At 37.1% G+C, this 25068-nt stretch overlaps 1 protein-coding gene across 1 annotated transcript in view; it reads left to right on the top strand.

The window, feature by feature from the left end:
• The window catches only part of LOC113492509, a 119292-nt gene that overhangs the window by 52719 nt on the left and 41505 nt on the right, over positions 1 to 25068 (top strand). The gene's annotated exons all lie outside the window — the stretch shown is intronic.

Raw genomic sequence — 25068 nt, 5'->3', positions numbered from 1 at the left:
TAATATCTCGAAATAGAATTTTACGAGATAATATTGGAGTCCAGTAAAAGCGTTTACTGTCAATTGTTTCGTTTGAAGAACATTTGCTTGTGGCACGTTGTATACGGGCAGCCCTGTCAATCGTGATGTTGCGATTTGCCCCTAGCCACGATTGTAGTGATATGACTTGGTACTAATACTCGTCGCCTTTGCACTATAACCATAGCGTGCGATAAAATACTGTGATTTGGAAAATATGCCAACAGTGCTCGAAATGTCCTGTGTTTACGATGAAAGTTGGTCACTACTTCAAATTAACAAGTAGAAAATTCAATTCAATCATGCATGACAAATAGTATTCCTAAGAATGCACACGAATGAATAAGATGCAAGTTAATAACAATGAATATATATTTAGTGAAACTGTTGAGATATTGCAAAAACGAAGAGGACTGTCAAAACGGATTCATACAGATTGCGTTTTACATACAAGTGGTTAACGAATGGAACTGCGTTTATATAGTGAGAAGACAAGTAATAAATAGTGAACGGAGGCTTTACGAACATTGTAAGGGACGTCGTACGGCGGCGTAACTTACTGAGTTTACAAGCAGCGTGGTCCATATCGTGCTGCGACTACACCGACGCAATCATAAGAAAAATCCCACAATTTATGGACCATTTTAACTCGTACTCATAGATTCTAATGTATTCGCTGTTTTGTTGTATGCAGATTTAAAAGAAGTTGAAATGCAACAAGTTCAACAAGCTCGAATGACGCAGTTACGTAGATGGACTCAATCTAAACATTTTTTATAGCCTTTTGTTACGCTGATTTTGGGTCTTAGAGATCAAGTTCCAAAATTATTTATATTTTAGAGAGGCAGAGGTACTTCTCATTCAAAATAAATTTATTGTCATTTTTTTGTATGGTTATTGTTTTTAATATTTTGATGATCTTTGCTAATTTTATTTTGTCAAAAAATCTGTTCTACATATTGAAATGCATGTTTTACATAAATTTAAAACTAGTTATTACATGTGTACATGTACATCAGTTGTTCATTTATCAATAATGGAGAAAAGTGAACAATTGCGCAACATTTTCTGACTTCGAATAAGGGTGTTACTATTTTGTCCGCACACAATATTGTCAATATGTATGTCTAGTTCAAATTGCACTGTAACAATTACGTGTTGCAACTGTTTGTAACGTAACATGAATGCAGACCAACCTTAGTCGCCCACACAAGTTTACAACTGAACTTGACCGTCTCGTAAGCTCAAACTTAATCCTATTGAATGTGATACCCGCAGCCGAAGTAGCTAGATATATTTCCATCATAAACATGTTGCTGCAAATATTATGGTTGCTGGTAACCGATAGAGATGCTAATGTTCAGGGGACGTACCAACATATAATAATGTAGCCGATCTTCGATGTGGAAGCGAGACGGCGCTACACAGTGTAGAGCGATGTCTCGTTCCCACAACAGTCCTGTTTTAAATCGTGGAGGCTCAAGATTGTTAGTTTTAAACATGCTTATAGTATCTTAAGATAGGAATGCGGCAATACGTAATTGTTGGGATAATGAGCGTTCATTATTCTCCATAGTTTCAGTAGGTAGACCCTTACAGCTTTGTACTAGAATATCTTTAGTGGAGTCGTACCTATTGTTTGATCCTGATTATAGTGTTGGAGTTTAATGTTCCGACGCTTTTAATATTGAGAGGCGTCATATTGAAGTCTTATTCCTTACGTTTTATGATTAATTTTATTTTAAGGTTTTAGTAATGAGTTTCGATAATATGCACTGCTATAATTAAACCACCACTCACTCTTTTTTTAAATTTAAACCTTTAGGTCAGCAGATGTCACAAAAACGTTTTCACAAATGATATTTTTCCATCGACATATGTAGTTTTGAAGCGACTCTACATTACAATGTTTGCACGGATTGCTCTACTAATTTATATAGAGTATGACTTGAAGCAAGTAAAAGCCATTACTAATAATTGGATTGGACTAGAAGCGAATACGGAGGTACACACGTCGTCAGTTACATCTAGCCTATTATAATTATTTACCCTCTAGCTACTTTGTTACAATGTTGCAGAGTACTGCTGCTGATATTGGCTGAAAATATACGAGATTGTTAATTAAAAACATTGAATTAATCTTGTAAATATTGCATGCTGGATTAGGCTTTGCTTTTTTGTTATTTTCGTTTGTAAGGATTAATGACTTTTCTTCTTTGGATAGGCGAAATGTTATGATTATTACAATTGACTTCTACAAATAATTTTATAGAAGACGCATGCGTTTTTCATGGTCTCCAAGAGCCCTACTGACTTTAAAGTTTTCTTCTGTGATCACTCCACATGGAATGACGCCGAATGATTTCACATTGATAGAAGACTGACGTTTTTCAGTAGTTGCATAGGCCATGATCTGAAAAACGTTTTTTGAGCATTTTTTTTTAACTGTAAACATAGATATACAACCTTATCCGTTCCCCTGTCTAGTTCTAAACGTGTGAATATACGTGTTAAAGTAGACGTACACGATCACTGGATCGGTATCTGAAGTGTGAACACATCGCGAGGCGGAGCCGCTCGTGCTAGGAATTCTAAACGATTCGCTGTGACCACTCCAATCTAGATAGCTTCGTATTAGATATTTAGATAATTTTACATCAGATTTTGCATGAAACTGTTATTTAAGCCGTGTCTAGGAATATGTGTTTTAAACGCTGTAAATCATGTTGAATGTATATTTCCGAATTTAAAAAGAAGTTCAATATATGTTTACTGCATTTCAATTGTATGGAAAAGCAATTAATGATGGAAACTTAGATTTCCGAGGAGGGTGATATAATTGCTATATTTTCTCGAATTAAAGATATGTATAAACGAACATCGAATTTCACTATGCGTTAACATAATAAATTATGTAAAATAAAAATCATCATCGTAAATACTACATCTAGGTATGTAATCCAGTCAATGATTGAATGAATCAATGATGATTTAAATGTTTTTTCTGTCGTCATAAAAATCAAGGTTTTTTTAACACTTATATTTTTCCCTATCAGAATAAATTTTAATAACTATTATTTTAGGCCGGGTGTTTTTTTTAATATTCATGAAGCGAATTGGTCGTAGGTATAAATATTTATATGCTTACGTTATTTTTTGTTTACGCTCTTCCTTCTTCACGTCCTATCTTTTACGAAAATCGAAGTTTTATCCAAAATAAGTCTTTTTTTCAAAGTTCATATTGAAATATTTTATTGCGATTTTATTTGATTTTAAATTATTAAATGATTTAACGGTTTACTCACGCGTATTTATCGGGGTAGCCCGACTAGTTTCGGACCCAACCGGAGTCCTTAATCATGAGCAGACGCGGCGAGATCGCGAGTCGAAACTATTTCCTGCGAAGTCTTCCTTAACGCTCTAGTATCAGAGTAGTATTATGAATACTCTTTCTTACTTCTATATAATTAGTGAATGTTGGAATATTTTATAACGACTCCCGCAGTAATGAAATTATATTATACTCAGACTAGAAATAGCTGTCGTGGATCACACAAATGTTTATCCTACGCGGGGTCGAAATCTTGACACGTCGCGCACATTCCCTGCAATCAAAATCACAAGACAGTAGCTGAATGTCGTTAGTATATTATAGGTATATAATTATTCTATTATTTAACTGTCAAATAGACAAATAGTTACCGATTGCCCGCAGCATTTCCCCGGCCCGCCGTCGAGGCCGCGAACATTCCTGCTTCAAACTACCATCTACATACTATCGGAGATCGCGCCGATTACAGCTTGCTAACTATTGAGGACATTAGGATAGTATCTCAATTATAAATCGCTCTTAAATACCTACACGTCATTGAAATTCTAACACCGAGTTCTGTTTTTAATTTAATCGGCAAATTGGCTTTATTAAGAAATGCATTGATGCTACTTCGTCAAATATCTCTGACATAAATGTTATGGCATAAAATAACGTATAACATATTATGTCAGTCGCCTGCATCCATTTCTGTGCTAGAAATGTCTCGAGGCCATACAAATATGCTGACGTAGTTTAGCATAAACTCTTTGGACGTGCGACATGTGATTTTCTAATGTTGTTACAGACCATGCGTGATCCGCGTCATATCATGATTATATAAATAATTGTTATGTCTCATGTTGTTAGTTACAATAGATTTGTTTGGCGACTCTATTTGTCTATGACTCCATCTTTTGGCAAGGCCTAATTAGTCATTGTATATCAGGTATCTGTTACTGTCCGAAACTATGTTCGTTGGATGAGTTATAGCTGCCAACAATTTCGGCAGGTGAATAAAACTATGAACAGACTTTAAATAGGTATTGCGTTTTAGTCTCCCGGCGAAATTATACGTGAAAAATATACAGTTTTTTATCGTTTTGTTTGTGTTTACAAAACTATATTTTACACCAAGACATTCGAAATGTAGTTATTTTAATGGGCAGCTAAAGCTCAAGGAAAATTCCGACATTATTGTACACTCTTAAGCAGATTTTAGAATTTTGCTTTTGAAAATCCGCACGTCCGGAGCGGACGTTCCATACATACTGAAAAATCGAAATAACACATTCGTAAGCGACACGTCTTAACGCGATGGCATAAAGCTTAATATCGTACCAACATAAAAACTTATTGCAAATACTCGAAACGACGAACACAGAATTGCAATGAACATTAACGAAAGTATTTTTCGAATAAATAATTGTATTTTAAGAAAAGCTGGTCCAGTGAAACCTTCTTGAAAGAAAGTTTGTCTCAATAGTTTCACTTAGTACGTTACCTTGTGTTTATGAGTCTGTCCCGTTCGAAAGATTTAGTGGTGACGTGAAACAAACAACTACAAGAAAGTATACACATCAACATAGCTTATTCATTAGTCACGAAGACAGTCATACACGGGGATTTTTGTTAGACAATACTGCGTTTTATTGTTACGGATAGCAACACTAAACGGCTAACCCATAAATATTACTAAAATCGAATACCGAGTAATACCGACCATCTTAGTCTGAGCTCTTAGCGTTTAAATTCGCCATATATCAAGCCTAGCCCAATTTATTTTAATTTTTAAAACCCAATTTATTACACAATTGACAGGTGTGGTGCATATAGATTTATTTCGACATAAACTTTTCGTAATGGTGCAAGTTCGTCCAATATGATATGCATAAGCGTACTATTTAAATGTCGTTGTCTCGATAGTTGTTCACATTGAAGTCTCATCTTGAGTATAACGAGTAAAGTGAGATTTATAGTTGACGGAGCAAGTCGCTGCAGACAAGGCGAGGCAACCTAATTTACAAAAAGAATAACTATTAATTACTTTTGAAGTTGATGATCAAAAGAGGATACACAAACATGGACCCAGTTTTACAGCCTTATTATTAGATTCTGTTTCATATCGCTTGAATTTTACAACCGAACAAAGTTAAGAACTGCACTTTTTCAACTACATAATTATAAATACTAAATAATAATAACTTAGAACAAACTGGACAGTTGACAAAATAGTTTGTAATACTAATAGTGATTTTGTTTATCAATTAATCGTTATTCGACGAATATATGCTATAGGTATGTTTGGGTGTATAATGTCCTCGTACGCGCCGGTTTCTAATGAATATGGCATTCTGAAGCGTCTCAGTATCGCTGCCAAGGTATTCGACTTGTTACGTCTGTGTATGACAAATGGCGGCTTGTAGCAGTGGGTCAATAACGTTCAAAATTTCTATAAATGTTGTACATTCGTATAGTGTTCTACCGTTCATATACGTACAATAGTTGATCTTAAAGATGTTAGAGTATTGGTTAGCAAAGTTAGTGACACCACCTATGGCCGTTACTGACCTCAACAGTCAAATATGTTGACAAAAAAGTCTTGAAAATCCTTATCGTTTCCATTTACATCAGCGAAGCCAACAAAAAATGACAAATCCTTTTTCGTCTTTTGGAATTCAGTTTTATCTGCTATCATCTTGAATATACTAAAGCTTGAAGATTCATAAAAAGTTTACCATACCCGTCGTAAAATCCGTTCTGTCAATGGCGCCAATACAAGTCTCACATGCCATTTATACAGTTTATCAAAGTTTCTAAGTTATAACGTAGGGATCAAGTCATAACCCTTATCCGGAGAGGGTAAGGTTTAAGGTAGGTTAAGGTTTTGCATATATCCCCACATCTGCATTTGAAGGCTATCGTAGAATTCAATTTGAATTTTTATTGTCACACGAGAAACCCATAAAGCTGTCAGACAGGAATCCTTTAGCTGACACTGAATAGGAACATAATGTTTTATAGTGTTTGGGAATATTAAAACGATACAAACGAATCTATGATCATGATTATAAATTTTGTTGTTAGCAATATCTACGAGACAGATACTAATGAATTATATATTTGACTTAATGGGAATCGTTAACTTGGCTAAAATCTGTCATCTGCTAAGTCCATAAGTTGACACAAAACTAATAAAAGTATAAATTGTGAAATTGGAATGCAATCAAGAGTTAATAAACTAATATTCAGCCATAAACTTGCATTTGGTGAAGGTGTCAAGAGAAGTTAATTAAAATTCATAAGTATAGTTACGCATGAATTTTTCTGTCTTCATTTTATAGAATTTATTACAAGATTATGTTCGATCGTTGAAAAGCTTTAGTACACAACCTTTACCTTTTATGGAGAGAGAGCCTCTAACAGTCTTGGATGGATATTCCTACGTATTTTCTGAGATAGTAAACAAAACATATTACTCTAACAGAGAATATTTTAATACCCAACGGGTGTTGATAAAAGCTTAAAAGTGTTCCGAGTGTCAAGTAGAACTTTGTGAAGGTAATCAGAGGTATTTGGAGAGTAACGCAGAATGGTCCACGGGGATACACTTAACGAAAACATTCGAAATGTAAATCAACCCGAAAGTAGTAAACATTAACGGTAAAAAAGATAATTATAATTAACGTAAACAACCCATCGATGGTTTATTACATAATTGATGTTGTCAGCGGCCGAATGCTTAATTCGTTAATGGAGCCAGTTCCTCTATCCTCAGCCCTGGTAATGGCGAAACGGTTAACGGTACAACAGTACCAACACATCACTTGATTGATGAACTTTTAGTTGGTGACGCAGTTATATTTACGACTGATGCCTTACGCCTTGTTGCCGAGTGATGGCTTGTCATGTCACAGCTTGAAAGCATTTAACCAAAGTCATCTATTTTGGATAAACCAGTAAAGTAGACGTGAAACTTTGTGTTGACAACATGTTCTGAATCGCCGTCTTGGTACGCAAAACCCTTGATGGATCAAATGACCTTTCCCAGTTTGGTATTTAGAAGTCTTGTACGGCAATTTGAGTGGGATGCGATTGTAAAAACGGTTTCCTTTCTGTGACATCATGGTTCGTTCATAACATGTTCTTAAATTAATATCAATTGACTGTGTATCGGTTGTGGTGCGTGTACGACTACCGACAGCCGCCCCTCCCAGTTCTGCTTTCTACACGCGCGATTTCACTGACGGCGCCGGCGACGCCACCGTCCACGATCCCAACTGCTTTTTGTACTAACACACGCGATTTTTCACAAATACTGGCGTTTTTGACACTTGTATGTACAATATTACACATAAGATATTTAATGATCTTGCATAACTTCGGATTCAAAATTTCTCCGAAGAACGCCGATAAACACTTTTCGCATATTATAGAATACAATACACGACTCTACTCATGCGATACATTTGGATTTGCTCGAACAGTTCGATTGTATCCCTTGCGTACCGTCGTAAAGATTGTTTTACTAGCTAAATATTTCTCACGATAGTTTTTATGCATTTGTTTGCATCATAAATAGTTCTCAATCACACATTCTTAAGCAGAGAAATACCGAAACAATGAACAACATTTTATCTGTATCCTCCCCGGCTTACCCAGTAGTATCAATGTATTAGATAAGGTAATAAATTCTGCGGCCCTCACAATAGGATTCTTCGTACATTTCTCGCGCGTGCGCTTGCACTATGCTATCAAACTTGCCGTGCCTCTCTTTGAGACGCCGTGACTCATATCCGAGTCAGACTCAGATGATCTGACTAACGCTCTACCATTACTTATTCTGTTTTTTTAAAGAGGGATCATGATAATTTCTGATGCAGTTAAAGATAGAAGCGAATCAAAAACTGAAGGTTTCGTTTTCAGGCCTCGCCAATACCGACCATAGTATTTTTTCTTCTGTAGAAGAAAAAATAAAGGTTTTGACTTGGTACGTTGCCCAGTAATTGTTTTTTTCCTTAGAAACAAATCTTGTTCCCCATATATAGTTAGGCTTCGCATAACAAAAAGTACAAAAACAGCTTTTGTTTATCGATAAATAAAGTTACTCTAAGCTCTGAGGTCTAAAAACGGGTTGCGTTGCGCGCCAATGACTCATGTCTTAGAAATGGTTCTTTTGCCACACAGTGTTAAATACTGGACCGAGTTCAAGTTAAATACACCAAGGTACTTCAACATTAAAAATAACGATAATTACTGGTTTTCGGGCATTTATGTTTTGTGCCATGTGTTTTATTTACTACGAATTACGCTATTCAAGTGAACTACTACGCTGCGGAAGCCGACATATTCCGGTTGTGTTATGTCCAACATCCGTTCTATTGTGCCCATTCAATTATATTGCCGAGGTAAATGCACGCAAGCTATACAACGAAGTGCGATTCATTTGGTTTAGAAATGAAGTCCCTGATGCCAGCATCTCTTATAGTGCAAAAAATAGAGATGTATTAATAATTTTGTCACACGTGCTGAACGAAGAAGATTTATGGGGTGTTGGAGAAAAATATATGTCCCCAAAAAACCTAGTCTTTAAACACCCACATGTTTTTGTGCATACAGCGGGATCTTCAAAGTAAATCAAACAATTTGAATACACACAGAATGAAGGACGACCGCCACACGTGTCCGCAAACATTTTTCGGCTCTGTTTGTATAAAACTGAGGTCTTAATGATGTTTGTTGTTTGTTGATCTATAGCATGCCCTTAAATATGGTACCGAATTTTCTTGGCCGTTCATTACATACCAAATTTATGTAGTGGTATTTTGTTGGAGGCCATTTTTTGACCAGTACGTCGTAGCGTAGGCGGTTGATGCGTCAATGACCCGTAAAACTTGCGAATCCGCATTCAGCAGGTAGCACAACACAACGGCTTAGTTTTGATTAAAAAAAGCGATTGACTTATTGTTTATTACTAAATACTATCGTTTTAGCTTGGCTTGAGTCATCGACACAATAGGCTTAAACTGGGCTCTTGCCGGCTATTTAGCAGTTTGCCTTGTTTGGTAAGCCACTTTCGGAATGCTGTTCATAAACCAATGTGGTAGTGCTTGTCTCGGAGGAATGAAGGCCTAATTATATTTTTACTAACTGGGTTATAATCCGAGCAATTCTTGTATTGCTCGTCGGAAGGCTTGTCATTTACAACTAGTTCCGTGACCTCGCTCACGCATTCCCGCGCCTGCACCTAACTGTACTTTCCCGTTGACTTAATGCCGACTTTGGACAGAACCTGATCTTAGGCAAGTGTACATTATAGCGCTGAGATGGCGATCGGCTGTTGCAATTTAATTATATTTTGTGTATGCGAAGCGAAGCGGGCGTTGCGTAGATCTCAACGGACCAGCCGAAGTCTTGCCTCTGGGCCCGCGTGCCGCGCATTCCAGCCGAGTGCTGCCGAGGCCGGCCGAAGCGGCCCGAGCGTGGCTGCTGCCCGCGGCCGACTTCACACCGGAGTATGCGCGAGCGCGGCGAGAACGTCTCGTCTGTCTGCACACGCTATCTGTCAACAAACTTCTCCGTCGAAAATAGCTGGCAGCTTAACTTTCGAGTGATCCTTTCCAATATTGACTGGTTTATTGTGTAGTGTGAGATCTCATCAGAGAACTCGTATTGTAAGTTTGGCATTGACTTTGTGGAAGAACCGTGTTATTTTTTCTTTTGGATCGCGTGCGACGCTCGCCGTGAGCTGGAAGCCGCGGACGTGTGTGAGTGACTGTTCCGTCTACCTACATGGAAAGTAGCCCTTGATGAAGCTAGTGCTCCGATCCTATTCACCGGATTTTGTGATGTCTTATGATATACGGTAAATACATTTCTTATGTGAGAGTGTTATTTTGTGTTAAAACAGCGGGTGACGATTCTATGGCCTCGATACTTCGACACCGAAGTATTCCGTTAACTTACTATTGTTTTTTATTTATTTTAAGCTTTGATTGATGTTTAAATATGCTCAACCATTTAAAATATACTGTTGATCAGCAAGCATGCAATCACAATAGCGTCGCGCAGGTACGGTCAGGTACAATTTGAGGATGATGAAACCAATTTGTAGAAAAACGTTAAAACATATTAGGTTTCAAATAACAATGGTTATTGAGTTGAGTCGACGAATTACATACACGTTGTTAAGTTGTTAGCATACTTAATATGATGTTTGTTTATTAAACATTACATACTTGTTGTATGCTTAATCACAAAATAAATAAAAACACAAATACCTAAATGTTCCAAACAACAATTAAATGGAGTCCACTTTCTCTATACAACACACTTCTGGAATAAAAGCCTAGAACAATAACGTCATCGCCTGGTCCATAACTTAGTAATCTTCTCCGGACAGGTTTTAGCGCGCCAATCATCAGTATGTAAAAACGATCTTCAACGGAAATATTCGCCATCGCCAGCCTCACTCAAACTCAAAACCGGTCATACCATATAGGTAAAAGGTTATTATTAACAATAATTCAGTATTAATCTACAATGACAGCGTTACGTTCTAAAACCACCTGTGAGTTTGTTTTTTTTTGTATATTGACAAGTAAAAAAAAAAACTCGTTTTTTTTTCTTATGGCAATTCAATTCGTGCCTTATTGGGTTGCGTTACATAATTGCTCTCATGTACTGTTGAACAGGTCATTAATAGGTTTTCATCAAAAGCTAAGAACTAAACACAAATTAAAATTATGGTCCCTTACCAAACTATGAATAAAACAAACATGTATTTTTTTCATAAAAATCCGCTATTCCTTAAAATTGTTACCAAAGCTGCAGCTATCAAGTAGCGAACATTTGAAATAGATTCAAAATAAGTTTAAAAATACAAAAAGTGAATCATTTTGCGCAGTTCTAAAGCCAGAGGAAGGTTATTTCACTCTTAATGCGCGATGAGCTGGCAACCTGTCCACATATTTGTATGATTCCTAGTCGAAGGTGTTCAAGTCGCGCCATTAACGCTATAACATCAGTAATTATAATACTAATTGCATTCAACAAACTGTTAGGAATGGAAAATAGGAGCTTTGTTTGCCATTAATAGGGTCTAAACGACCCAAGCAGCGATCGTTTACAAAGACTTACAATTTAACTGCTTTTGAAGCAACTCCTAATTGCTATTCTTATACCTTGAAATGTTCGCACCTTACAAGACATTTGCCTATAATTTGGACTTCCTTTGAAGCAGAATATACATGATCATCTGCGGCGTCGTTAGTGTTAATCACTTCTTGCTTGTAACCAGTTGCCTCTGATTTCTATCCCTAACGTAAACATCCGCGATCAGCGAATGGCTGCAGGGCTTGTTCGGCGACCGACGCTTTCTATTCCCGGACGAAAACACCGTATCCGGAAAAATACTAATTATAACCTGATTGAGTAGAACCATCACACCACATGTCTAATACATTTTATAATAAATGTGTGTGCTTGACAGTAGCGCAATTTTGTTGAATCATCATGTTACAACCAGCAAGTACATATGCACTAATGCAGTCTTTAGAAGTTACTTCGTGCACAGTATTTGCTATTTCGGTATTCATAATTTTGCACCTGTAAGCAGTGTCTCGATAACTGCTTACTTTGCGTTCGCATTATAATAATCTTTATTCCAAGTATTGACGTAATAAATTGAAAACATGCTTTACGTATAAATTCCATTAAATGAAGATTAAATCAGTTCTATTGCTGGTTTTTTTTGCAAACCCCTTTTGGGGCTTCGCTTACATCCTGATGCTAACCTTAAAAGATGTATGAATGGATATAGGTCGTACTACCTGGTCTAGTAAATAGGGTTAGTGAAGTAGGGCTTCACAACTGCACGTGTGTGGATGCCTTGACTACTGAGAGCGGCCATGTTTACTCACGCGTGAACATTGTCACCCATACCCAGATTATATGCAATCTTGTAAATCTCGTATATAAATAAAGTCGCTACTACCTCAACGAATATATTCCATGAATGGTTGATACTAATAATACATTTAAATCCACATTAAGGAAGCATTATCGCGGAAGTTGTTATACTTGGTTAGTTAATGCTTTATTGACTTAAAAAAGGCTGACAAATTACATGTTAATTCAAAGCAATCTAAATGTGATGAAAGGAATAAATAAAGCTTAGTAATAAAGCCGTAATTTAAATACAATCAACCTATTAAATACACATCATAATGAATTTGCAAGTTGCTTGACATTACGAAACTTTCTCCGCGTCATTTGATCTGTCAATAAAATCAGTAACAAAACCGAAGGGCAGTAGTTAAGTAATGATTATCTAAAAACTTTGCACCGAGTGTTCTATTTATTATGATTCAGTGCACTGCAATTTTTTTCTACTGACGGCATTTGATAAATGAGTTTTAGCTTCACGTTCGTGGTTGTCATTGACACAGTGATTTCTCTAATTAACACAGAGGTCACTTTAATTACGTACACTTTATAGTCTGTGCTAATTTAAATTTATGAAGCGCACATTTTATTAGCTCACTTTGTTACCATTATGATGTCGTGTTATGATGTTAGAACTGCTCTTCAATCAAGTGTAACTGACTACTGCGCATTGTTGAATCCGACAACAAATCTTAATAACAATAGGTTAGGTGTTTGAGTCTTAGTAATCTTCATATGAAACATTCAGTCGGTTCATAAGCACCATTGAATTAACACTATAGATGTCGGTCACTAATAACTGACACACAATTGGCATTTACAGCAATTGTTGTAATTAGACTTTTTTCATGTCTAATTCACGCTTCAAATTGTAAGTAATGAGCGAACAACTTCGGCAAGTCATCGTTGTGACGCCTCTTTTGATGCCAGTTTTTGTTAAGGAATACTCAGAAGTAATCGACCGTTTTGAAGGAATATTCCACGTCATTGTTAGACGACGGAATAACTTTCAAATAATTATTTTATACTTCATATAATTTATAGTTGCAATGTTTTAATAACTTTCCCGTTGAAAATACGTCAAATAAATCTGAAATAAAATCCTATTTTAGATGTTTAAAAATAATGTGTTCACACTTCATGCAAGCGATGTGGGCGGAGTTAATGATGCAAGATAAGATATACATTGGCTTGAGTAATTATTAAATTTCACGCGTCTCTCGCTATTTATCGGAGAATAAATATTGTTAGCCTGGTTTTATCATTTACGACACACTTGTTTCATAACTAACAATTACAAACATCCACATGAAACCTGTCGGTGTTAATAGACAACTAAACATGGACTTGTTAAGTTATCGGCGTCCAAAAAGGTCACATTTACGTATATTGTTTATAGTGTTTTTGTTACTCCGAATGGATTAACATCTCGTGACAAACTTGGACTGCATTAGAACATAGTAAAAAGCGGACGGAAAGAATTTTTATGGCTCTCCCAAAGAGAACATAAAATTTTATTATTTTTTGGGAGAAAGACAACATAATTAACGGCCATCTGTATATAAATATGGGGGACATTTGTTTGAAATATCTGATAATATTCTAGTATCGGGTCAATGCAACAAAGCAGGTTTAACTAAAGAAGGATAAATAAGCTAATCTGAGATTAATGGAGGTTTACGTGAGGCTGGTATAATGGAATGTTTTTGCCTTTAGCGGAGAATATACCTTAACGATCTAATCTAATGAGCACACTACAAAGTTTGTTTGACCTACAGAAGATGTTGTCCTCCCGTTACAAATAGACATGCTTGGTAAACGAGTGACATAGCATGGAGAAAGCAAGCTGACTCCAAGGTATATTTGCTATTGATGCATATTAATTCCTTGACCTACTAGCCAATGCACTTAATACGGCAGATACGGAGGTTACAGGTGCCGGTAATTAATTTGTAATTAAATGTCTCGAGGTAATAGTCTCAGACATTAGAAAAAAAATCTGTTTTTATTAATCACGAACTCTCCAAAACTTCGAACGGAGAAAAACACTTGTTAAATAAATGAATATCGTGACCTCAAAGCAATAACATGAAATTAAAACCCAGACATTATCTAATTCGTTTATCGTTATATGAGAAAAATTTGAGATCGGTAACATCTAACATCGATGTATTGCGTGTGAAGCTCACATAATAGTTTTGTTATTGATTCTTTAGAGTAAAGAAATGTGCATCAGATGGGCGGTATCAGAGCAGCGACCGGGTTATAGCGCTCCCATCGGAGGCAACGGTTACAAACATTTAAATAACTCTGTCACGCTGCGGCTAATGTATACGAGTACCAAGTAACGGGCCCGCGCCCTTCATAACATCTTGAGGCCGCGAGTGCAGACACTAGCACCACCAAGCACTACTAAACATAAATAAACAAAACTACATTTCCACATCCTCAGCACACGCAACTATGTGACAAATGCGCTTAAAAAAAAACAAATAAAGAAGTATCTTAAAGTATAAAGAACATAAATCAAGTACACTGTAACGCTCCACGGTAGCTTAACTTAACGTCGCATAGATAACAATAAAATAAATTGGTGATAATCTTAAATCTCTGAGATTATTCGAATATTGCTTCACGAAATACTCAATGTAGGCGTTAATATTTCTTCGTAGTTATATATTATGTTTATTCGGAATATTTTAATATAAAGTAAGATTAAATAAACTTGAGGGTTTTGGCTTTCTCTCACGTCTTGCCATTAGAGTAAACGACTCCGAGTTCCGCGGTTACTCGTTTACTTTTAAGTAGCACAAATTCGCTAAAAAATAAAATAAAATTTTAAATACAAACCGTATTTCGACTCTTTTTTTTTAAATGAGAAAAGTTTTTATAACATTGAAAAGTAGATTAACAGGGCCTGAGTAGATTTTGAAAGACAGGCAATAGTTGAAGTGAAGACAAGTATAGTAATAATTATGGCAATTTCTCGACGATGAGCTTGGCGAGTGATAGTGGTGTCGTGCCGGGTCAACGAGACGGGCAGCGCGGCAGAGCGGCAGCGTGGTGGGCAAAGCGTGACGTCTGCCACCCGATAGCCCATCTCACGAACGACCCACTTCCAGCCCAAGGTCACCGGCTGACCTCCTAAACTCCGTAACGTTTCCTTAACCTGAAATTAGGGCGTTGTTATACAATAGCTGAAACATTATATGGACGGCCATTGAACTCGCCCCTATAAGGCAATTGGCCGGGGCCATTCTTTGACCGTCAAAAGGCTGACATGGCTTGAAGCTTGACATGATGTAAAGAAATAAAAAACCCACAGAATGAGAAGAAATTTATTATTCTGAATGCGTCATCGATCATGCACAGATTCGTGTGGGTCCGTATCGGGATATGAATGTTTTTGTTGTTTTGCTGGATTGTGATGCACGTCAAAGAAAAATCTTTTGAAATAGTAGGAAGCTCCAAAAAATAGCTTTAAATACAAATTTGTTTAAATCTTCTAGCCTATTATAGGTCTAATATGAAGAATCTGCTTTTCAATATTGAAATGATTGGACATGAGATGGGCGTGCGGTAGCAACGCGACAGATTTGTAGATACTCAGATAGGGCGCCAATCAGAGCGTGTGCGCGCGGTATCACGGCCTTTCTGATACACAACACAACACACTTTCTAATCTACGCCTTTGTCACTGCGCTCGACTATTGGCTAACTTGTCTTTATGCCAGACTTTCGCCAATTGTTTTCACGCTACATTAGATTTCTTCACGGTTTTCTTGGCTACAAAAATGTAATATATTATTCTGAATAGTTGCGTCATAATTGCTAATCATCTTCAATGGTTTTGGCAGGGACCAAAATGCGCCACAGTGTTTACGCGCCAGAAAAATAATGCGACATTGGTTTCGATAATCTTGGTAGTTTACGTTTAATCTAAACTGCGGTTAACCAGAAGATTGTGTTGCCAACTCACTGGGGAGTAAGTTTCTAACAACGAATTCGATACGAGGCATCGTCTAAGTTAAGGGTTCTATGAAACAGGAGAACGGATTGACAAGAAGCTTAGCCGCAGTGGCTCTCTTGATAAGGTGACGTGTATGCGTGTATTTTAGAAGTGCGCGGGGATGTGGTGATGTGCGCGGGAGGGTGGGTGTGCAGGACCGGTCCGCGTACCGGTTTGCGTCGACGTCGCCGACTTAGGACTAACCGTTTTATTAGCTGAGCCATGCTCCACAAACGATAGCTACCGAGAGCCGGCCGGAGCTAGCAGCTCCTAGCCCTGCATCGACATGAGTCCTCAGCGTGCTCCATGACTTTAATCATGTACTCATTACCAATGTTATACGATATTATGAACTTGAAAATGACACTTACCTCACACTTGCACAAGTTTAAGCTTTCGATCACAGTACCAGGTGGCCTACTTCGTTACCTTGTATAGACGCGGCGCATTCACAATCGTCATAAAAAGAAGTAAACAATCGTCTTGACACAGGTGTAAAAGTGAAAATACAAGCATATTTGGTTTACGACTTGGTCGAACGAAGTCGCGCATGTTTTCGCAATGGCTTGTTCAAAAGGCTCAACATTTTAAGCCCTTCGTAGAATACTGTCATGCTGATAATCTTATTAGTGTTACCCTACGTGGTTACGGCACTAACCTAGTTTGACGTCTCGGTCTTACACAGAAATATGCAAATATGTATTTTAACAGCGTACCGACTTTTAATTTGAGACAAGCCACAGTATATTATTATTGAGTGTTTAAGTGCGTGTAATGTATTTTTGATAGTCCCTTGAAACATGAATTTTAAAGTGCCATCGAGGTGTAATGTTACTCTACAGCTACTGTTGATTTTAGGTACGTGTTTAACTTATTTAAGGGTTTAAATTATTTACATGTTGATTATACGTTCGTAATTTATCCTTGTTGGTCATATTTGTTTTATTAAATAACATTACATTTCTGAATTTAAGAGTATAGTTGTGACAAAGCGTCGGGAGTCTTCCTCGTCCATCGTTTCTATTTTCGCTTTCAGTTATGGCCTTGTGTGTTTCTATTTCGACGCCTCGGTGGCAACCTGCCACCACAATGTTTTGGACAGTGGCACACTTTCAACTGTTTCGAACACGCCGCATCGTGTGATTCAGTCTCAGCATCATTTAATTACAATATTAACTCGGTAACTGGGTTAACGAACTTAATAGTATTATTCAAATACGTGTGAACATGAAAACTCAGCTAAACTTCTTTCAACACCTGTTCTTGCTACATTCGGTAGTACTATAATGTATATTACTCTGATATGCACGTTTTACTTTAGGACTGTGATAGTAGAATGCAAATGTGGACGCGTTTTGCCATTTCCGTCCGTCACGGTAGGCACACTGTGTGAATGAATCACAAACAATGCTATTTCGAGAGTCACTATCGTTCAGTCAAATGACAATACCGGAGCAGATCGGTCAACGATCCATAAATTACCCATACCTGTGCGCGTGCCGCGTTGTGTTCGCATGCTTGTTAATAGACCGATTTGAGAGGCCATGGAGAGTCGCCCCCGCTGCGGCTGAAGTACCGCCGTCACAGATAGTAATGTTTGGTTGTAGGCGTTTCATCATACGGGATAAATCGAGCTTCTGCACATTATGGGTTTGCGTAAGGGTGGCGTGAGCCGCGCTCGTGACTGGTCGTCACAGCATCACAGTGGATAACGCGAACCGCCATGTTCGAGTCGTTGGTATCGCGACTGACGTCACCGCCGGTGTCGCGGCGCCGGCACACGGTGCACGCCGCGCGGGAGGTCTGCAGCGAGCCCGAGGAGGACGCGGCGCCCGTGCAGCGCCGCTCGCGCACTGCAAAGCAACTCCTGGACAAGCGCAGGAAGGCTCGCCTGTCATGTGCTGACCTCACCGCCGCCGCCAATGCCGAGCCTGAGCGCTCCTCGCGCATGGACGCGCTCAAGGCTTTCTTGCCACTGCGACAATCCAAGTCTCTTGGACGTCTTGATGGTCTTAAAGAGGTGAGTTTTTTTACAGGATTTAGAAATAAAGTCCTTTCTTGAAAATATTAAACTGTGTCTTTAAACTATCTTAGCTCAATATCGTAGGAAATTCTATTACTGCCGCAAAGATTCTGTTTTCCCTGATTAACCTTTCATAACACGATTTATTCATACTTTGTGTGAATGAAGTGGCTGCCTGAGTTACCCTTGACAAATTTTTGACGATGGAATGATGGAGTTACGGTAATCGTTAGACTACTTGCGACACTAGAGAACGCCGCAAGCTGTGGTGGCCTTCGCGTCGCTCCCATGCGCGTGCGCCGGCCTCGTACACCTGTTACGACCCCTCTCCTCACCTGCCCCCCCTGCATTGCTTGCACAACCAATAACACCTAACATTACGTCTTGACCATTTTGTAAATACCACAATAGATACAGCCCGCTGAGTACGACGCACCTAACTCTTGAACACGTCCGTGGTTACACCCATCAGCTTGCGAAACTGACAGTTGAGGGCGTTCCTCTGAACTATGACATCACACCGACGTGGATAAGACAATACAAACAATACAAGGGATTCGACATTTGAAGGCATGACTCGCCGAAACTTTGACATGAATTATAATGCAATGTTAGATTCAAGGAGCTCGGTTTCAAGTGTAAGCCTTCTCTTAGATTATTATTATTTGTGTTATTTCGCTACTGTCAGAAACACTTAGAGGTACTATATATTATACTACTACATATGATTTTCAGATGTTCGGAAAAACTAATTCAGCGAGGTTAAAATGAATGTAGAATAATGCTCACAAGTCGCGCGAATAGATTTCATTTGTTAAACAAATTCGGAAACGGATTCGTTTTGCAATGTTAATTCGGCTAACCTGATCTGCATTTTTTATAAAGGTTTTGAGGTTGTTGGTCCATGACCTACAAATGTATGAATCGAGGACACAACTAAATAATAATAAATCAGTGTTACTTCGACAAGTTTGACACCTTCCTTAAACAGTAAGATAAATTGTAGCACATCAATACACAATCACAAACTCGGTCCATTCTTTAAAGACATGAAATAATAGACACGTTTACTACTAAGTAGCTCAGTATTCTATGAATGACTACTAATTGTATTGTGTGCCCGTATTTAGTATTTGAACAAAATAAGATTAACGATTTACTCTCATTAAGGTAGCCGAAATATGCACACAAATCCAAACTGCCTTCTAAACTTCCATTGAAATATTTATCAGTGCGTCCTAATATATTCCAAATAATATGTCGAACGCTGAAGGTCTGCCAGAATAAATTAGCATATTCATAATTAAATTGTCAATCAACAATGGGAACTGAGATATTAAAGCGTTATGCTAGCGAGGACAAATCGGTGTAAAGTTCAATTTGAGAAGCTGGCACGCGGGCACCGTTACGCCACACGCGCCGCAAACCTTCCGATACTCTGCAGATAGTGCAAGAATGCGAGATAGGCAGGTAGAGGCAGGTATGCTCTGCGCAGCGCAGCCTTGATGGCAGGTACACTCACACACCCACGCGGCTGTCACCGCTCGCCGCGCCGCCGCCGCTCGCGCGCTCGTCGGGGTGTGCGCGCTGTTTGCTCATGTGATTTACAGACAAATGCCACGACTCTACTCGCGCATCTGTTCGACCATCTCTTTGTGAAGGCATCTCTATTGCGTTAACGCCTTTTGTCTGCGGCTCTCAATGGGAACATGTGCGTTAAAAAAGGTTCTTATTAAGATTGTTCATGATTTACGTACCTCTGGATCAAGGGATAATTACAGCGTATACGCAGCTACGCTTGATGCTTTTGATTGCTTTGTTTGCGTTTTGATGTGTATCGCAATTCGTAATGCGGCTATTAAGTGCGCATTACTATTAAAATAATAGTTCATAGTGTTTCTTTCTTACTAGTGAATGTAGCCAATAGTAAATGAAACTAATTTCAATTAAGCAGAGTCACGTTATAAAATGGAGTAATTTAATGGGACTTAATTGATAAAATGAATTATAAAAGGTAATCAAGTTTCTCGAGTTGCTTATTTGAGGTTGTAATACGTATTTTGTTAACGCTTTATTGGTGCGATAAGTACAAGTACTTATGTACTTTGTTACATAATTATGGAAGTACTTTAAGCACGAGTATCGTTTAAAACAGGAAATATGATTTTTAATTGTGTGTGAGAAAAAAATCAATTTTGATTGTTCCTTGGGTACAAAAAAGGAACTAAAAGTAGCGCAGGGTTTTATTTTTTGAATCGACTACTTTTATACCATTCCGTCAAAAATTTGTAAGACTTACCTACTTATTCAAGAAATTCTTCTGTTACTATATGAGGTTATTGAGGTAATTATTTGCCAGATGTATAAATATTTAATCAATGTTTATCGATATTGGCTCATAAATAAATTATTACTGTTCGCGTTTAGACGCGGTTTGAAAGTTTAGATTCCGAATATTCCGACCAGATAATTGATTACACTCAATTCCGAAACATCAACAAACCATCACAACATTGCTGTAACGTTTAACACAATACTGCAACATTTTCTAAATTCGAATGCTGATTGACGTGCGATAAATTAAAGAGTTTTTGGCAAAAAAAAAGAATAGCGGCTGAATATTACCCGTTTTAAATAACGAATGCTCTGATTTTAATTTATTTACGAAAGAGTTTTGGTACCTATAAAACCTTATTATTGTAAATGGCCAGCTATTTAAAATGGAATATTTGAGATCGGCTTAAGTTTTTCTATGACGAATGGTTAATTACGGGTTTACGAAACTCACATTCTGCGTCCGATACGGTTCCCAGTTTGTTAAGATTTATAATTAAAATCTCTTTACTATAAATCATTGATCACGTATTCTTGTAAGAACTACTTAGATATAAGGTCAAATTAGATCCTATTTGTAATATAACTTTTTGTTGTTGTTCAAGCCGGCACCAATTTATTTTGATTAGGAACGGAATCTTCTGGAAGTGTTCGACGATACAGTCACTTCTTGTTACGAAAGCAGGACCACCAATTAAGCGATTGCCTATAAACAAACAGATGTGTGAAACTACAGTGAGGGACATTCCTATGCACTCCATACAAGGCAATAGAATACTACTAGTATGGTCATTTGTAACTCGTTTCCTTTAATTATTTACATTTCATCATTCCTAAGGAGGTTCCACGAATAGTACAAAATAAAAAGCAAAAGTATCTTTTTTGATATCCTTTAATAAATTATTGGGATACATACAAAAAATACAAGCAATTAATAAAGGATATGATAGAAGATTTTACAATATTCAATTTTTGCTTCTCAAGTCTCAATGGATCAGAGATTTTTTTCCTATCATTACTGTAATGACACAGAACTCGTTTAAGGCCGGCCTCCATAGAATCTGTTCTCTATTCATATAAATATTTCGCACGTGTGCTGATAAATAATTAAAGCGTATCGGTGTCCCAGTTTTTGTTACAATCAGAGGAGTATTGTTTGTCTGTGTTTTGTGAACAATACGACGTAGGTTGGTCCATTAAAACAACCATAACAAAACAATTATTTTAATGTATCAAAGGTATGCTGAGTTCTGGCACGCCAAAATAACGACGAAGATTAACATTATAATTTGGTATTTAAAAAACAAAATATTCGACTAAGTCAATCATATTCCATCCCAAACATGGTATTAGACAAACACCGGTTGGAGAATGATTCATCTTTTTGTTTACAACAAATTGAGGTCCAGCATGTATGTGCTGATTGTATCAATCAATTTTCAAATGTAATAAATGTAGTTGTATAGATCAACCGTTGTATTCATATTTTTTACAGTTATGTTATTCAATGGTCTATCAATGTACCTATGAACTACGCTACAGTTTCTACCATGTACCATCTACTGTTAGGTCTTCTATAAAAACTGGAATATCTATTAACGACTGCATCTACATACAGAGTATCTAGAGTTATGACTTGGTGCTGAGTAGGGACATCAGGTATCGGTATAAATAAAATATAATTTTGTGGTTGTGCTAGAGCGAGCGGCCAGCGTCGTCATTTGTTAGGCCCGGACAAAACATCGCCTTCGAAGAATTGCCTCATCTGCGATACGTGTCTTGTTTTATTTACATGTTGTTTATTTTTATCTGTTACATCGTTAGCTCGTAGTTTTATTTCTTAACATTATGCGCCAATATTATATTATGGCTCCGATATATCTTGTCGATTAGGATTTATTTCCACCACACCTTTCGTTACTCAAACCGGATCAAAATTATTATGGTGCTTATTCTTATACGAGTCTTTAACCGAAATCAGAAGACTGGCCATGTTGGTCGTTTAGTTAATTTAGTTGTGCAATAGAAAACCAAAAGGAATGGCCGGAATCTACAACATTCTTGTTCAGTTACGTTCGTAACCGATCTAAGTGGCCACTCGGTTTTCTGAGCGCTCGATCTTGTGAACTAATATTTGTGGTTCAAACATTCGCAATCTGTGTTCGCGATATTTGATTAAAAATCCTTACGTTACACATTTACCTTATGTGTTTAAACGTTGATAAATGTTCTTTAAAATCAGTTTAATTTCTCGGAGTTCTTGGCATTGTTGTTGGGAATCTTCCAAACTTAAGATATTATTTAGAGTGTGGATGGCAGGCGCCTTGAGAGTGGACGTTTGATTTACAGCGGGTATTACACTTGCCAAACGTTGTATATTCATATAGCATTTACGTGGGAAGTGATTTTACCAGTGTTTATGGTTGCAGACATTTGCTGGAGCACATAAAATTTGCGTGCCAATATAATTGTTTTATGAGGAGCTACAGTTATGCTAGCAACGAAGCACAAAGCTTTAGCGTTTATATTCCTACGGTTACATAAAATGTTTAGTTATAATTTCAAATTTAATGTTTTGTTGAATTACTTCAGCTGCATAGTAACTGTTTATTATGCAGAGCTAAGAATGTTTAATTTGCGTCTATAAAGAATTTAAGTAGTAAAGTTACAGGAGAGGCTTTGCAACTTTGTTTCCTTAAGGAGTGCTTAAATTGAAAATACTATTTATAAAACAAATAGTTAGATTAAAATTTTACGTGTTCATTCAACTGTCATCCGTAATTTGCACTCTTTAATTTTCTTCGGTTCAATTAATAGTTTTCTTTAAAGTTTTCCTCAACTCAATCTGGGTTATACACGCGTAAATGCTAACGAAATTAGCTATACAAGATTATTTTGTTTTTAAAATAATGAATGCGGTTTTACCGGCATAGCGTTGTATGGGCAAAATTATAATAAGTATAATATGGTTTATGCTTCAACGGTCGTGCAGGTAAAACTCCATAATTTGTTGTTTTCGTCAAATTAATTTTTCGTTCGCATCTTGACAGTTTAATGAAATTTCGGATGTGTTGAACTCATCAAGCTGTCACTCGGGCACAGCTTATGTTAGGAAACTTGGAATGAAATACAAGGCTGGATGCATTTGCATCCGCGAAGATGTCATTTATTAAAAAACCTTCTTTAAAAACTTTTTTCACAGTTTTCTGTTTTCTCTTCACGTTATGAATGGCCTGTCGCTACAATTTTTTTTAAAGGTTTCGCTTTTGTTTCTGACTGCCTGTAGGAATTATAATTTAGCACTGAAAACCACAATGGGTCAGCAAACAATCATTAATGGCCTGCCTTTTTTAGCACCTGTTTGTATTGTACTGAAATTATTTATCATGAATATGCCACATGAGCCGCTGGTAAACAATTTCAAGGTTTTCTGACTATGAGTTACACATTTATAACTGTATAAATAGAATAGAATATTAAATATAATGTACGTTACTTTTTTGTTCGACGATTATATCACTTAACAGTAACTAGTGATGTTAAAACATCGACATCATCTATGAAAGTTATTTTTTGAGTAATATTTAAGTAATTTTCTGTTTAAGATGATGTTTTTTTGTATAGGATCGTTTTTATTATATTTATAATATAATTAGTCTTATACAACTGCCGGGCAGTATTGAAACGAAACAAAAAGTATAATTTAAATTATTTTTAATCAACATAAATCTCACATAGAGCTGTTTTTTTGCAAGTCATGAAACCTAGAAAGCATCGATTACCTAAACCATCGATGTTTGTGCAACACTAGTCCACAGCTGCGACACACATAGTGAGGTTATTACACTCGGCACCCGCAATCCATCTCGCGCCGCTTGCGCCTGCGCATGTTAAACGTTACTTACGTTACGCACACCGATGTTGGCTTAGTGCTTAAGCATTGACATAATCTACGCGCCTAGTATTAGATGGATAACTTACAAAGCTAGTGAAATAACATACAACCTTTTTTCAATCTTATACTTATTCGAGGTAGTATTGGATAGTTTTTTTTTAGGAATTTTCTTAATATTGTGCACGTAGGTTGATTACAAATGAGGTATGAAATGTAGGTATAGAGACTCTATAGAGATACATCTAGATAGAGATGAGTAGCGTAAATTGAGGTTAATGTTCAGAACTTACCTAGGTACAGTCAGCGCCAAAAGTCGATGAACAGAATCAACTTTACAAAACAGCTGTTCACAACAAAATGCCATAAGTTATAGTCGCAACTGGGAAACAAAATAGAATGTACACCAGAAAATTTACAAAAGTCGCTAAACACGAGTATTTCAAAAGTATCTGTGCACTAGTATTCCTAAAGTCGCTGAACATCATTCTATCAAAAGTCACTAAACAGCAGAAAAAACAAAATTAGGCTAACAA

Source organism: Trichoplusia ni, chromosome 1, assembly GCF_003590095.1.
Source record: "Trichoplusia ni isolate ovarian cell line Hi5 chromosome 1, tn1, whole genome shotgun sequence".
Taxonomy (NCBI): Eukaryota; Metazoa; Arthropoda; class Insecta; order Lepidoptera; family Noctuidae; genus Trichoplusia; species Trichoplusia ni.
The sequence above is the reverse complement of the archived record's forward strand: the minus strand, read 5'-3'. Positions and strand labels throughout refer to the sequence as shown.